Source organism: Apteryx rowi, unplaced genomic scaffold (genome assembly GCF_003343035.1).
Source record: "Apteryx rowi isolate R43461 unplaced genomic scaffold, aptRow1 scaffold_14, whole genome shotgun sequence".
Taxonomy (NCBI): Eukaryota; Metazoa; Chordata; class Aves; order Apterygiformes; family Apterygidae; genus Apteryx; species Apteryx rowi.
The window spans coordinates 6,191,064-6,205,282 of NW_020447641.1; positions in this window are offsets into that span (position 1 = coordinate 6,191,064).

The window sequence follows — 14,219 nt, forward strand, 5'->3', positions numbered from 1 at the left end:
AATTTCATAGTCAACAGTAATAGACTATGATGTGTAGAATATACAAAAAATATGCATATTATACTGGTAAATCAATTTTTTTGACAGTTACAGTAAAGGAAGGCAGTGGTAAGTATTTGCTATGAAGACCCCTAAAAATAGTTCACTCCACTCCACTCCACTTATTTTCCTGTAGAAGATCCACAGACATGTTTTTTTTTTAAAAAATTATATTAAAAGGGATTATGCCTTAGTGTAATCCTATTAAAATATTGCCTGAATAATCTGCACATTTAAATATCTTTAGCATGAAAAGTGCTTTGAAATTTGCTTAACCCATGGTCTATTTTAAAGTTTGGTACTCCAAAGCCCAAAGCATTTGATATTATGTTTGAGGAATTTGTACTACTCATTAGAAAGAGGGTTTTTTTCTAACTATAGATATGAATTTGTTTGCTATTCGTTATAGTTTTAAAACAGTTTTGCGAACACTGGATTTTAGGCAATGCTTATGAATTGCTTGCAGCAAGTAGATTATTGATTATTGTGCACTCTGAACATGCTTTTGAAGTGTTTGATAGCTCAGCTGAGAACGTGGAATGTGTTGTTTTCCCTCTCTAATAGTGTTAGAGGAATACTTCTTCAGAAAATAGGTTAGTTATGCTTGCATGCCTGTTAACAAATACTCATAGAGTTACTATTGATTTATGCAACTTCCTGGAAAAGTTAATGAAAGTGTATATAAATGTGGCTGAAATATATAATAATGTGGATTTTCAGGCATGTATGTGAATACTATTATTTCTACTATGGATCAGTTCCAACTTGTGTGAAGTCAGTAGGAAGACTCCAATGGACGTTTGGACAAGGACCTATTTGTCCAGCTATATTACGTCAACCTTCATAAAAGCTTAATCCAAAGACAGAAATCCAATAACATTTTAATATCTGTTCAATATTGCTATTGATTCCTTTCATTTTTTTGATCCTCATTACTCTCCTTCACCTTTGCTAGGGCCAAAGAAGGGGGTCCAACTTTTTTAATCTACAGGAAGGGTTTAAAATCTCTGGTGGACTTTTTGATTTACTGTCAGTGTCTTTCTCCACTGGTGTAGTCAAGATCTTGTCTTGATAAAATTCCTGCTAATTTCTAAATGATTTAAACAGACTTAAGCAACATCCAGGTGTAAAATGTGCATCTGTATGAAACAAAGATGATTTTAGACACTAATACAGTAAATGGAGAAGCCTGTAAAGGTGTGTTAATTAATCATTTTAGACAAAGATGATCTCAATTTATTATAGTAGTTATTATAATAATCAGTATGGTTATGTATCTCCTGAAACTGTGTAAAAGTAAAAAGGGCATTAAATCGTCATTTTGACATAATCCCCAATCTAAAATATAAGCCTCTGTCTTGATTTTTCCAGCTGGCTTTTTGAAAGATCCTCAATCAGTTTTCACGCTCAGTCCAGCTTTAATCTAAGGACTGGAGAGCTCTTGAGTCTTAAAAAAAAAAAAAAAGAAGAAGAAGAAATAAATTGTTGTCTTTTGAAATGAGGGTTTCTTGCCCTTCAATCCATGTGTTGGTTACCAGATATGTTGGCTTGTTGTTTTTCTCTTTGGCTGCATGGAAACTGGAATGTAAAAAGGTCACTAATTATGTCTTTTTTTTTTTTTTAATTGAATTGTCCTCTTTATGGAGTTAATCATCCTTGAGACCTCTCACAAGTCTCTGGCACTGTCTTTGGGTCATGCTTGGTGCAGAGCACAGGTCTTAAGTATATGGCAGGTCAATTCCAACCAAGGAGCAAGCTTAGAAGCACCTCAGTATGATAAAAACAAAGCAGCCCAATCATAAAGGAACACAGTAATCAAATGTTGGCATGTGTGACTTGCAAGTAATTAACGTTGCCATAAAATCTCTGCACGGAATATTAAAAGGAAATTTTAAATATTTTAAAGGTGACTAATGTAGCACAGCAAACTTACGCAGGACTGCCAGCTGCTGTAGAAGTCTGGCAAGAGCTGTGAAGACTGCTACAATCCACTAACACTTGATATTTCATCTCATCTGATTACACAAATTCTTGCAGCTTTATTTCAGTACAGCAAAATATAAATTTGCTTCCATAAACTGGCTTGCCATTCTGATAACATCACGGACCATAACACGTTCTCATCAGCTGTTCCTCTGATTGTTACTCTTCTGTTGCTCTTATTTCAGCCAAGTTAGTGGGAGTGTTAACATCCAACATGAACGTTCAGCATCTCATTCTTGCAATGACAGAACATTGTACCAGAGGAGGCACCTTAGTCCAGAACGATGGGAATCAGGCCTTAATCATCAGCCTCTTCTGCACACTATTATACAGAGGAAGGAAAAGGAGTTCTAGAGGACTGCTCTGTCTAATGTACAAAGGTACAACAATACCTAGTAGCTAACAAAGATGAAGCAAGCAAATTCATGTTGAAAATACAGCATGCTCATAGCAGTACCAAGATGTGGTGGGTTGTGCTCACTGCTGTCAAAATTAGATCTTTTCCTGCAAAGACTGTGGCTTGAACAAGAAGTCTCATGTCCTGTGTTACGCATTAGATCAAATTATAAAGATTTCAAAGTTCTCTGTAAAATATGGTTTGCTGCTTTGTTCCACTAAATTTTCACCTTCTGGTCATTTTCTTTTGGGACAGCAATGTTTGTATTAACACATAGGACAGTCAGTGACTATTTTCAAACCTTTAGTTTACAAGATTTAGCTATTTAATTTTCCCTTCATTATTTAATAGTTTAAGTGTTTAATAATTTAAATACATTATTTAATGTATTATATTCTCTGGTGTTCCAGCATTTTCCAACTTCTTTTACCACTGAGAGAAAATATCTTTTTAATTTTATAGCTACTTCTAGCTACATGAGAATTGTTGGATGAAATGTTTAAGTAGAATTCTCCATCTTGTCTCTAATGTAGTAACATTGTAGTCCAATGTTTGCCATAGTAGGCACTGTGTAGGTCTCATTGTCAAGGCAGCTATCAGCTATGCTCTATAAAACTCATGCTGATCTAAATTACAAAATGTGTTTCATAAAACCTAAATAGTGATGTTGAATCCTGTTGGAGATCTTTCTGCATTTTTGTATTATTTCGAGAATGTATATTAAAGTTACATATTCTTGAGGCAAAGGGAGAATCTGGCCAGTCTGCTGAGCAAAGCACTGCTGTTAACTCACTACGAGTTCTTCACGGCGTAGTTGGGCTAAGGAATTTCAGTGTCAAACAAATATTTAACAACAATTAGGCTTCCAGACTCTCCTGAATTTGTGATTACACATTTAAAATCAGTTAAAATTCGATAACTACACACTGAAAAAAATTTTGTATGTACTGAAAATAGCAAAAACACTTTTGTTTAGACTCAAAACTGCTATCAATGTATTTTTTAGGGCTTTAAGGTACAGAGATCATAATTTGCCTGTCTGCTGTGGACAGATTAGAATTTGGGTTTTGTTAATACTTGATTAAGGGAGGTGCTACCTAAATGTAATAGGTAATATATAGAGAAATGTTATATAAAAAGAAATTTGGTCCTAATGCCAATACTGAAAATATAATGAAAAGGTGAAATATATCCAAAGGTCAAAAAGTTAGTCTTTTAATCCAGTATCTCTGAGTGGTGCAAGTAAGTGGGAGACAAAAATGATGACATTCCTTTAAAATTCCCAAACACCTTTTTTCTTCTTAAATTAAAAAAAAAAATTCCTGCCACCTCATGACTCATAACAGTCTGAATACATTTTAAATATACTGTACGTGAAGAAAGAAATTGCTGGCCAGCTGAGACCGTGTAGACTGAATTTCAACCTGGAGTGAATTTGACAGCTGAGTTATTGCAGACAGTGCTGTAATAACAACATTACCACCCTGACTGGATACATACATGAAATATCTTTACACAGGAACTTATTTGCAATTCAGAAAACTCAGCTTGAACTTTAAGCACCAGTGAAATGGATTATAGCTTCACAGTGATATGCCAGAGCAGGTTCTCAGTGGTTCAGGCTACCTCTCGCTTAGTCCTACTTCAAAACTTAAAGGAGACTGTTTCTAGAGAAGTCACCCCTCCCTTTGATATTATAAAATCACCCTTGCCTGTGATTATCTGAAGAGATGCTTTTTGCCTTCAGAATGTAGCTCACTGAACTAAATGGACCAAATGCACTAACTCTGAGATAAGTTCCTGAGGAAGAAGCCCAAACTACCTCCTAAAAAGTCATCTTTCTTTCTCACACRTATACGTACACTCTAGGCAACATGCTTTCAATTATACACATTGAAAAGAGTACTTTATTACGGTAAAAAAAGTACATTTCCAGTAAATGGACTGAATTTGATAGAAGTCATTCTCCTAATACTGCCGTCTTGCCCCTTCCCTTCCCTCCCAAATTCTCTGCCAGTGGTTGTGAGAGCATATTTCTGTGCGACTGTTCTGTCTTTCTTAGTCCTTCACCTCATAGGATATGGGATTTCACCACAGGCTAAGTGGGTTGCTGAAATGATGTAGGGAGCCCCTGGTACCAAGCTTACTTGTAACTTCACTGAGAGGGAGGTTCCTGAATTCAGAACCTTTCGATTAGTGGACTGCAGACAATGCAAAAATATTTTATACTTCCCCTTCTGTAGAAATATAGAGCATCTTTATCATGTTGAAACGTTGTCAGAGAAAGGAATCATATGGGATTTGCTCTCATCAATTGCATAGCAACATCCCCTTCTTTATTTTAAGATCCACACATATGATAGTAGTACCTTGATGCAAAGAAAACTACATACTGCCTGCTTTCTTTGTAGCTGTCCTCATCTGTTTTCAGAATTCCATTTACAAAACTCAGTTCTTTCTATCATTTTGGGGGTGAAAAGTCACCCTCTTTGAAGCAATCTTTATACATTCTTGTATTTCACTTTATTATCTTGGAATTTGTGTGAGACTCATGATGAAACCTTGAATAGACTCTTGGCATTGGAGCAAATGCTACTCTCACTTTCATAGCTTTGACTGTTATACTCAATGCATGGCTTACATGCGTCTAATGCGCAAGTTGCATGAAAACACAAGCTGCTTGTCGACAGAGGAGATGTTACTCCTTCCAGAGAGACCGGTGATATTATATGTTTGGAAGAGAGAAAAACATTGGCCCTCACAAAAACAAAACATCCCACAAAATCTCTGTGTGGAAATGACCACAATGTTTAATTTGCCATAACTGTATTCTTCATTTTGGAAAATATGAACAAATATCAGAAAGCTGTCGTTTAAGTCAGAAATGCCTCCAGGCAGATCTAACTTGCAAACAGAGGCTGTACTACTATCGTAAACACCACATCACAGGAAACCACTAACACGAATGCTGACCAAAACAGTTGTGTCTTTCCAATGTTTTCAGTATAATTGCTCTAATGAACTCATGCAGTTTTAGAAAAGTTTCCAGTGTACAGTAATTCACTATTAAAATCATTTGGTCTGTACAATAGGGTTCTCTGTCTATTCACATGTTATTAGAAGCCCTTTGCATAACTGTTTGGATAGTAACACTGCCTGCAGTAAGTGGCAGTGCTTTCCAGGAGCAAGATTTTTGCGGTTAACTCTAAAATATGGCATACCATTTGTTGGGAGAGATTAAGACTAAATGAGCCCGAAGAAGCCAAAATTTCAGATCATTTTGAAAGTTTCCCCCCGCTCCCCGTTGCCTGACAGGGAACCCTCCACAGCTGAACCCATTTTCTAAAGTGCTATGAAATTCTGTTAAAGGCTCTCGTGACGTCRCTGTGATATCATCATGTGGTACTGCCCCAGGAGCAGGCACTGAACCCAAGTTACTTCGGGCATTTCCTATTTCTGACTGCAGGCCTCCACAAACAATATTCTTCTGACACATAGTGTTTGTTAACGCTGCATATAGAGAAGAACTGCATGTATTGAAACATACAGAAGTACGGGCTCCTTCAGGATTTCCAGGAACGGCATTTGTTTTGCCACTACAGCTTTTAATTTATTGCAAAAAGTACCTGGAGTTAAAGCCTTTCTGGGTGACCTTGATGCTGTGCTGCACCTTTTGAGCCACAAAGTATGAATTAAAGATGTGCAGGTGCTAGGTCAAAAGATCACAATTCAAAATAATGTAATACTGAGCTTTACAGAGTGTGTTTTATACCACAGCAACTTAGGTGGGAGAAGAAACATTTTAAAGAAGCAGTGGCCTTACGTTTGTATCTAACTCATTCTAATAGCAAGCCATTTGTCAGGCTTTTGTGCTTTTGTCGTGAACATTACAAGAATCATCTGAAAATAAAACACTATCTGGTCTTTTCTAAAATTTCAAATATTGGTTTAATGTGATCCAGTTCCCTCTGAAATGACCACAGAGGATTTCTCCTTTAGATAAATGGCTATCATCAATTTATGCAGCGTGAGGCCCATTTGTTCCTTGAGGCAACACTAAATCGTGCTCTTGTTCTACGCACATCCTGAACCCTATTTATATCATTATTCTCTTTTTTTTTTTTTTCCCATTATAGAAGGGCTCTCCAATGAAAGACAGTGGTAAATTCTGGTCAAAAGGCAACTTCCTTTCATTATCAAGAAGGTACATTTGACAAGCTGTGACCTCTTTTTGCATTTTATTTAATTTATTGAATTTATACTATTATCATTGCAGAGGTAATACACATGGGAGCATTAATACACAGACAAATTATAATCCCTGGTGCATACTTTTACTCCAGTTACATGTCACTAGAATTAAATAGAAAATTTGCTACAAATCAATTACCACCAAATTGTATTTTGCAAGTGGTCTTCAGTTCAGAACTATTGATTTTCTTTCTAAATTGTGCTTTTTTTTACTAATTCATCCATGGAACTCTATTCAGAGAAAAATAAATGATAAAATTATACATATTGAAAGAAGCATTATTTTAAGAGTGCTGAAAGTAGATTAAAATATTTATCTTGGGATTAGCAGTATAGTGTTCAGAACTCTCATGAGTTTAGTTAAATACTTGATATAACTCATCCATAAATTTAAATTCCCTACTGATTCTAATAAATCATAACCATAAAAATAGACTTTTGAAAATAGTAACGTACTTTATATCAAAATTATCTGCATTCAAATTGAATTAGAAAAAAATAACCTTTTGTTTTACAATTTAAAATAGGAAGAAATTAAAATCTAATCTTAATTAATGTTGACAATAATTGGTAATAGTCAGTATTCATCTGCAATCAGAAGTGGAGTTTAAACAACCATTATATCAATACCCAATATTATAGTAAGTTCACTACATATAGTCATGTAACACCGAAAGGGAGGATTGACACTTTGGGCAATATATCTGCATAACTTTACTGAAGTCAGTAAAATTGCATACCGACAATTAAGATCAGACTTTCTACCTAGGCTTTGACTTATCCGATGTGATCAAAAATAGGAGTAGACTTACTGTATGTGTTAACAATCTGGAACAGTCACTAACCTTACAACTTTTATGGACTCGGTAATCCTATAAATGACTCTCTTGCTCCTGAATCACAGTGTCTTCAGTAATTTGACTGAAAAGAAATAAAACTTAGAAAAACCTGGATAAAGTATTGTAAACCTACTGTGTTTTTTTTCACTTATTCCTAGTGATCATTACCCTTTTGTGTAGTCTCTGTGCCTCCTATTACAGAAACTGACATATGTCTATGTGCTTATGCAGGTAGCTTTAAAATAAGACCCTTACTTGAAAATCAACTTGTGCATATTTACTGATTCGTTTTCTCTCAGAGCCCCATTTTTCTCTGAGCTCCCATTGTGTTCACACTCTGAAGACAGTTAAACAACTCAGTTTTGCTGGTGCTTATGTTTGACTGAAAACAAGTTTCAAAGTTATGTATAAGGGTATTGCAAAAGGCACATCTAAATTCACTTGTGGATTGTTAGGGCTAGAAATAATTTGGCAGGTCACAGTAAGAATATTGTGATTTAGATGATCAGCCATAATTAATTAAAACAGTCTGGAGAGACTCAATATTCAGAATGCATATATGAGACCCTATCCACTTCTCAGGCCCCTAATGGGGACCTTCCCTATTATCTGTGTAATTCATGATCAGCTGCATGAAGAATTGTTTTTGGCTGATGATACATTTAAAACCTTTTAAGCTAAGCCGTTTAAGAAAAACTATTTTGAGTAGTTCTAAGCAATATGTTTGAAGAATTAGATCTGCTTATTGATATTCTGCAATCAGAATTGTCTGCTAGACAACCTGTTAGTAGAGATGAGCCTAATGACCGCATCCACAGAAGGACTCCTGCAAATGCTAATGCATGTGCCTAACAATACAGATGCTAAATAGCTCCACTGGTTTTGGTAGTTTTCACATCCTCACAAGTTAAACATGCATGTAACTACTAGAAAGACTATGACCAAATTGTTGTTAGGCAAGGGGAGCAAGGTTCAGATTGAGTAACAACAAAATACTGAAATCAATGCTGCAAGATGTGGCTCTTCATGTGGTAGAAGTTATGCAGGAACAGAACTCAGATTTTCCGGCTCGGGTTCCATTGAAGCTGGAAGGCAGGATCTCCTGTCTTTTCAGCCACCCCAGAATAAAACTACAGGAGGTGGGAAGGCAGAGAATTAAGAACTTCAAACCTGAGCCCAAAAATTAGACATTAAGGTCTTTCTTGTGTCCCTGTCTTAATTAATTTAGTACAAAAATACATTTGAATGTGGAATGCATAAATACATCCTGCATGTGGTGTCATTATTGGGTAACATAACTGTAGTTACTCCCACAGTGCAATTTCATATCATGTCAAGATATGTAGACGTGACTTTTTAAAAGGATAGATGCTTCTCTAAAAGTTTGTGGTTGAATGACATCAATCATTTGTGGGACTGGTAAATCCCGTGAGACCGGACTAGTAGGCCTATAGAGAGAGCGTAGTCTGCGGCACTGCTGCAGTAATTAGAAACAGCTGACAAGGTTAGACTCGCAGGCAGTCTGTCATTGCTGTGCAAGCACCGACAGAATAACTAACTAGGCTGGGGGACAAAGCATACCTGAAAGGTGTTTAAGGCATTGGTAGAGGAGGAACAACTGTAACATCTATTTGCTTCTTGTCTATTCAAAACAGTACTGAAACCAGCCTTTCAAGAAGGCTGCAAGCTTTTCCTCTTAGACCACTAGCCACTGCAAGAGAGACACATTAGAAGTGGAGGTGGTAAAGAGGATAATAGAAAAAAAATACTGATCTTGCATAAAGCAAAAACAGCCTATTCTCAATGTAGCAGCAAAGAGTATGAACATATTGCAAAAACATAAAACTATTCCAGACCTTGCCTGGAATTCTTGACATTCATATTTATTTATGCAAACTACATTAATTTAAATTCTTTGCAGATGTGGCACATGAAAAATTTGGAATTAAGTTTACTTTTGCAAGTGAATGAATTTACTGTTCAATATTAACATATAAATCTACTGGCCTTCACTGATGGCTAGGAGAGTGGGAACGGCATTATTACTGAGAAGGATTCTCTATGCGCAGAGAACTTGTGTTAAAGTTGTTTAGTAACTAAAGATAGTTACATGCTTTATTTTGCATAGGAGTATGCTATTGGTGTCTGAAACTGCTGTTGTGTATGTTAAATTTTCTATTTCTCCTTTTCTTCCTATAAGCAAAAGTATAGAATATGCCACCTTTGACATGCTTTAAATTTAAATTCTGTGGATAGAAACATGTAGATACATGATGAGTGGATCTGAATTCAAACAATGCTAACTCAGACTTTGAGCATATAATTTTCCCTTTCCCCAAATGCAGCTGGGATTTAATTTCTTGTTCGCCCAGGATGTCAGAAAGCCTGCAAGATGGATTTCCTTTGCCTTCATGCTCCCTCCCTGTGTTGCAAGTCAAGTCCTCGCTACTAGAAGTAATTGGAGGAATCAAGGACCTTCCATCTCCATCATGTCTTTAATTCTTTAATTTGAATGAATTTGAGGACTTAAAAGGGAATGGGGCTGTATTAGGTGAAGAGAAATTAGTTGGAGAGTGGCCTAGATAAATCTAAGGCAGGTATTCAGAGTGARATGTTAAGCCTGCTCCTGGCTGGTTGTCCTGATAGTGGTGAAAGTTATGTTGTTGGTTTTGGAGGCTTTCTGAGGAAGAAGTTGATTGTATGGAAACTGATGTCCTATGTGAGAGATATTGGGATCATAGCACAAGATTGACAACAAATGAAGTTCAGTGAAACTTCCAGGTTCTTGGTTGGCATATGAAGTGCCTCTCTTCCCTCAGTCATGCAGTGCTGGCCTCAAGTGGCTCTTCAGAGACCCGTTGCTCTTCAGTGGGGATCAACACGGGAGAACTGGTGTAAGGATGAAAAATGTGTATTGTCATGGTCAAGCCTGTCATGATCAGCAGGATGGTGCTAAAAGAGGAGAATGACTTCCTTTTCCCAGTTTCTGAGTGAAGGTGGTCTTTCTTTCCCCCGCTTGGTTCAGCAGACCCTATGGTAGGGGATCATGTTGCACCATTCTGAACACAGTGGTCTGTGGGGAAAAATGGATAAAGTCTTTGTATGTGAACTAGAAAAGCGGTATCAGCATTTTCCTGGCAAGAATGTGGTCATGCATGGATTCCTACAAAAATGCTAACATACGTCAAAAGGGCAGGCCTAGGTGGGAATTTTCGTGCCCATTTTTTGTCTATTGCTGTAAAAATTCTTTGGAAGTCCTTTGTGCTGAGTAAATCTTATGAATACCAACATGTGTGTTCCCAGTTGTTTGCTGCTGCTCAGCTGTATTTTGACAAATGGGGAGAAGTGGCTTGTGTCGTGGATATTGACAGTATCAATCGCAGTGATGTCATGAAATGAGCAAGGGCCGTCATGAGGAGAAGGATCCATGAGTGTTTATGTTCATTCTGCTTCTCCATATTTCTCTGTAAAGAAGTGTTTGACTGCTCAAAAAAAAAAATCCCTTGAAATTATCCCTTTTGTTTTGGTTATGACCAGAGAAAGTGACAGCAATGCTTTCTGCTACAGATATTGATCAGAGTGGACATYAGTGGTCATTAGAGGGAACTGTTCTGTATGAATAACAGAGCTTGGGAAAAAAATTGCTTAGGGGTAATTCCTTAATGGACTAATTCCCATAGATTCACATGCCCAGGCACTGCCTGTGTCGTACTGCTCATCCCAGCTTTATCGCTGCGCAGAAAACCCGCAGCAAGGATGGGACAAGTCCTCTCTTGCCTGTAGCTTTACAGAAAGAAAGACACCATTTGAGAGAGCAATATGAGCTAAGTGCATAGTATTGAGTATTGAACATCGGTAGGCAGTCATGAGCTCCCAGCAATGACTTTTTAATGTAAAAATGGTAATCACTGGATTCAATCCATGTGTTGAATGTGACCTTACATGTAATGGTATTTTATGCATCAATGTGTATCTTCAGCATGATTTGCAATTTGTGTCAACCTGAAAATCCCTGTGTATGTGAGGTTGTGCATTGTGTATATTCATGCACACATGTACCTCTGCAAATATCATGAAGAGAAAGTGAAAATAAGGTCTAAACAGCTAGCAAAATTGATTTAATCTTTGTTCCCATAGTCAAGAAGAAGCCTGTTTAATTTTAGAATTTCAAATACGTCATTAAATTTGATCCACCCAGAGAAAAGAATTATTAAAACTTAGAAATTTCTAGGCCTGCCATGTTTCTGTCCCTAAAATGCTTTTCCATCTGTCACTGGCACACAGAGAGATTCAAAGGTGTTTAAATACATCTTTTTTCATTCTTCTTGTCTACAAGCATTAGGATACATAACAGGGAACTCCAAATCCTCCAGTTCAGTTAGTAAATGTAGGCAAAATAAAGTAAGGCATTGGGATTTTTTTGGTTTTGTTTTTTACATTTTTCAATCGTACTTATTGCCATAGTATTTATATACCTCATATATAATCACTGAATCCTCTAAACATCTACAAAGAAAGGGAATACTCTTATCAAGGCTTCATAGAAAAATAAAATGTATGTATTCCTAAATAATACAGAACACCTATGTTAAATTGAAGGAAACTTCCCCTGCTCGGCTCTTCTGAGAACTATCCTTTAGTCATATGTATAGATCTATTTTTCCTTTCCACAGTGTGTGGGTGTAAACTTAAGGGAGCTTGATGTTGAATCTGGCTTAGACATCGTGTCAAATCACAATTACATTTTTGACCACCCCATCTGTTTTAAGTTATCATAATTCTAAACCATTACTTAAATTCATTGCTGATATACATCCTTTTGTTTCTAATGGTCTTAATCCGCCGGGTCTTTGTCATTCACTAACCTAACATTAGCACTGTCCCTCTCTGGCCCCGTAAAGGATACGTCACTTTTTTCAAACTCTGATTTGCAGAGCTGTTCTGACTTTTGTCACTTTTAACAACTCTAGAAGGGCATAAAATATTTTAAAAGGTATAATTCTGATGGTGATGCAGTACAGCACAAGTCTGTAAGATGGCTCTTGAAAACCAAGGTATTGTTACAATATATCATTATCCGGACATTTGTCATAGAACAGGTTTTCATAATAAGCTTCAAAGAAGGTGGAAGCCCAGATCTAAGTTTCAGGTTTCTCAGAAGTACTTCTATAACAGGAGCTTTATATTCTCTGCACTTTGACCAGTAATCTCCACATGACCATTAAGGTTGAAATAAAGCTGGTTTCTCTATCTGACAATATAAGGTAAAACTGAAAAGACTGATTTTTAAATCTTTTATTCTTTTTTATGTCATTTAAATCCCTATTGCTTCCCTGAATTTCCCTTAATCTAACTCTTATAATGTACTGAAATTAGAGGTGGGGCATAATTATCTGTGAAACACCAAACCCCTTTCAGTAGGCTTATTAAAGATAAAAGAATATCAAACCTGAAACAGGTTAAGGAGCTCATGGAGAATGTTGGACCTGCAAACCACTTTTGTAGTTTGGATTCCAGATGAAATGTTATTGAGATAGCCTTTTTCACAGTACTGCAACATGAGCAAGGTCCATGGTTGCTCCCTGAATGCAGGCTGAAAGAAGAGCCTGCCTGCTCATAATGCAGTTAACTCATTTGTTTTGTGTGTTTTCAAGTTTCTGAAATTCACTCATCCTGCCTCTAGGAGATTTAACTCCAATCCTTTGAATACCTCATATCTTCAGACAGTCTGAGTAACTAACAGACAGTACATTTCACTTAATTATCTTACATTTCTATATACAAATTGACACATTTTTAAAGCATTAAACAAGCAAGAAGCAAGCTTTTTGTGTCTCACTCAATTTTTATGACTCACTCAATTTTTCTAGAGATAACTAGAAAGATCACCAGAAAGATTTGTGCAAGTTTTATATAAAATTTATAGCTACTTCTGTGGTCAAACTCTTTTTTTTGGTATTAGCTGATGCAAGGAGGAGGGTGGCTGAGACCGGATGAATACCTTCCCATTAATTTCTTCTCCAGCTGTATTGGAGAAAACACCTTCAATAGGATAAAGTTCCTCATTATTTCAAGTAAAAATATCTTTCTATAGTTACTGTATATCTGCTGGGAAGTGACTCTGGGACACAGAGAAATCATATTACAGGTTCAAGTTCTCTCATTCTTCCTTTTTTCTTTGGAGAATACATTCCTGCTAGTTCTAAAAATCTTAACCAAAAGATATTGCAAGGATGTCATTACTGAACATTTCTACTGTGTACAGTTAGATACTTCATCTTTCTCTTTCATGTTTATTTGCAATCTTGGTTTTGCACTTTTTTTTTTTTTAGAGAATACTCTAAGTAGTTTTAGATATATGCAACTACAGTACCAGGTGGTCTTGCAACCTAGAGGTCAGACGAGTGAACTGACATAGCATTTTTAAATATGCTGCTTTGTCAAGACGATTGACAGTTCTCCTGTTATGTACATAAAATCACATATTGCGATGAATGCTAACTTGGTTGTCAGGAGCAGTTTCGCCATTCTTTTTAGCCTGTGTCATGTAAGATTCCTTTAAGCAACTAAAAAAACAGCCATAATCCATTTGATTTTCTGTCTTCCCATGAGGAAGACTTTTGACAGATGATAAATAGCAACTGCTGACAATCATCAATGTGAAGCTATCATGCTTTTACATTAAATACAAAAACAGAGTTGTAAAGTCA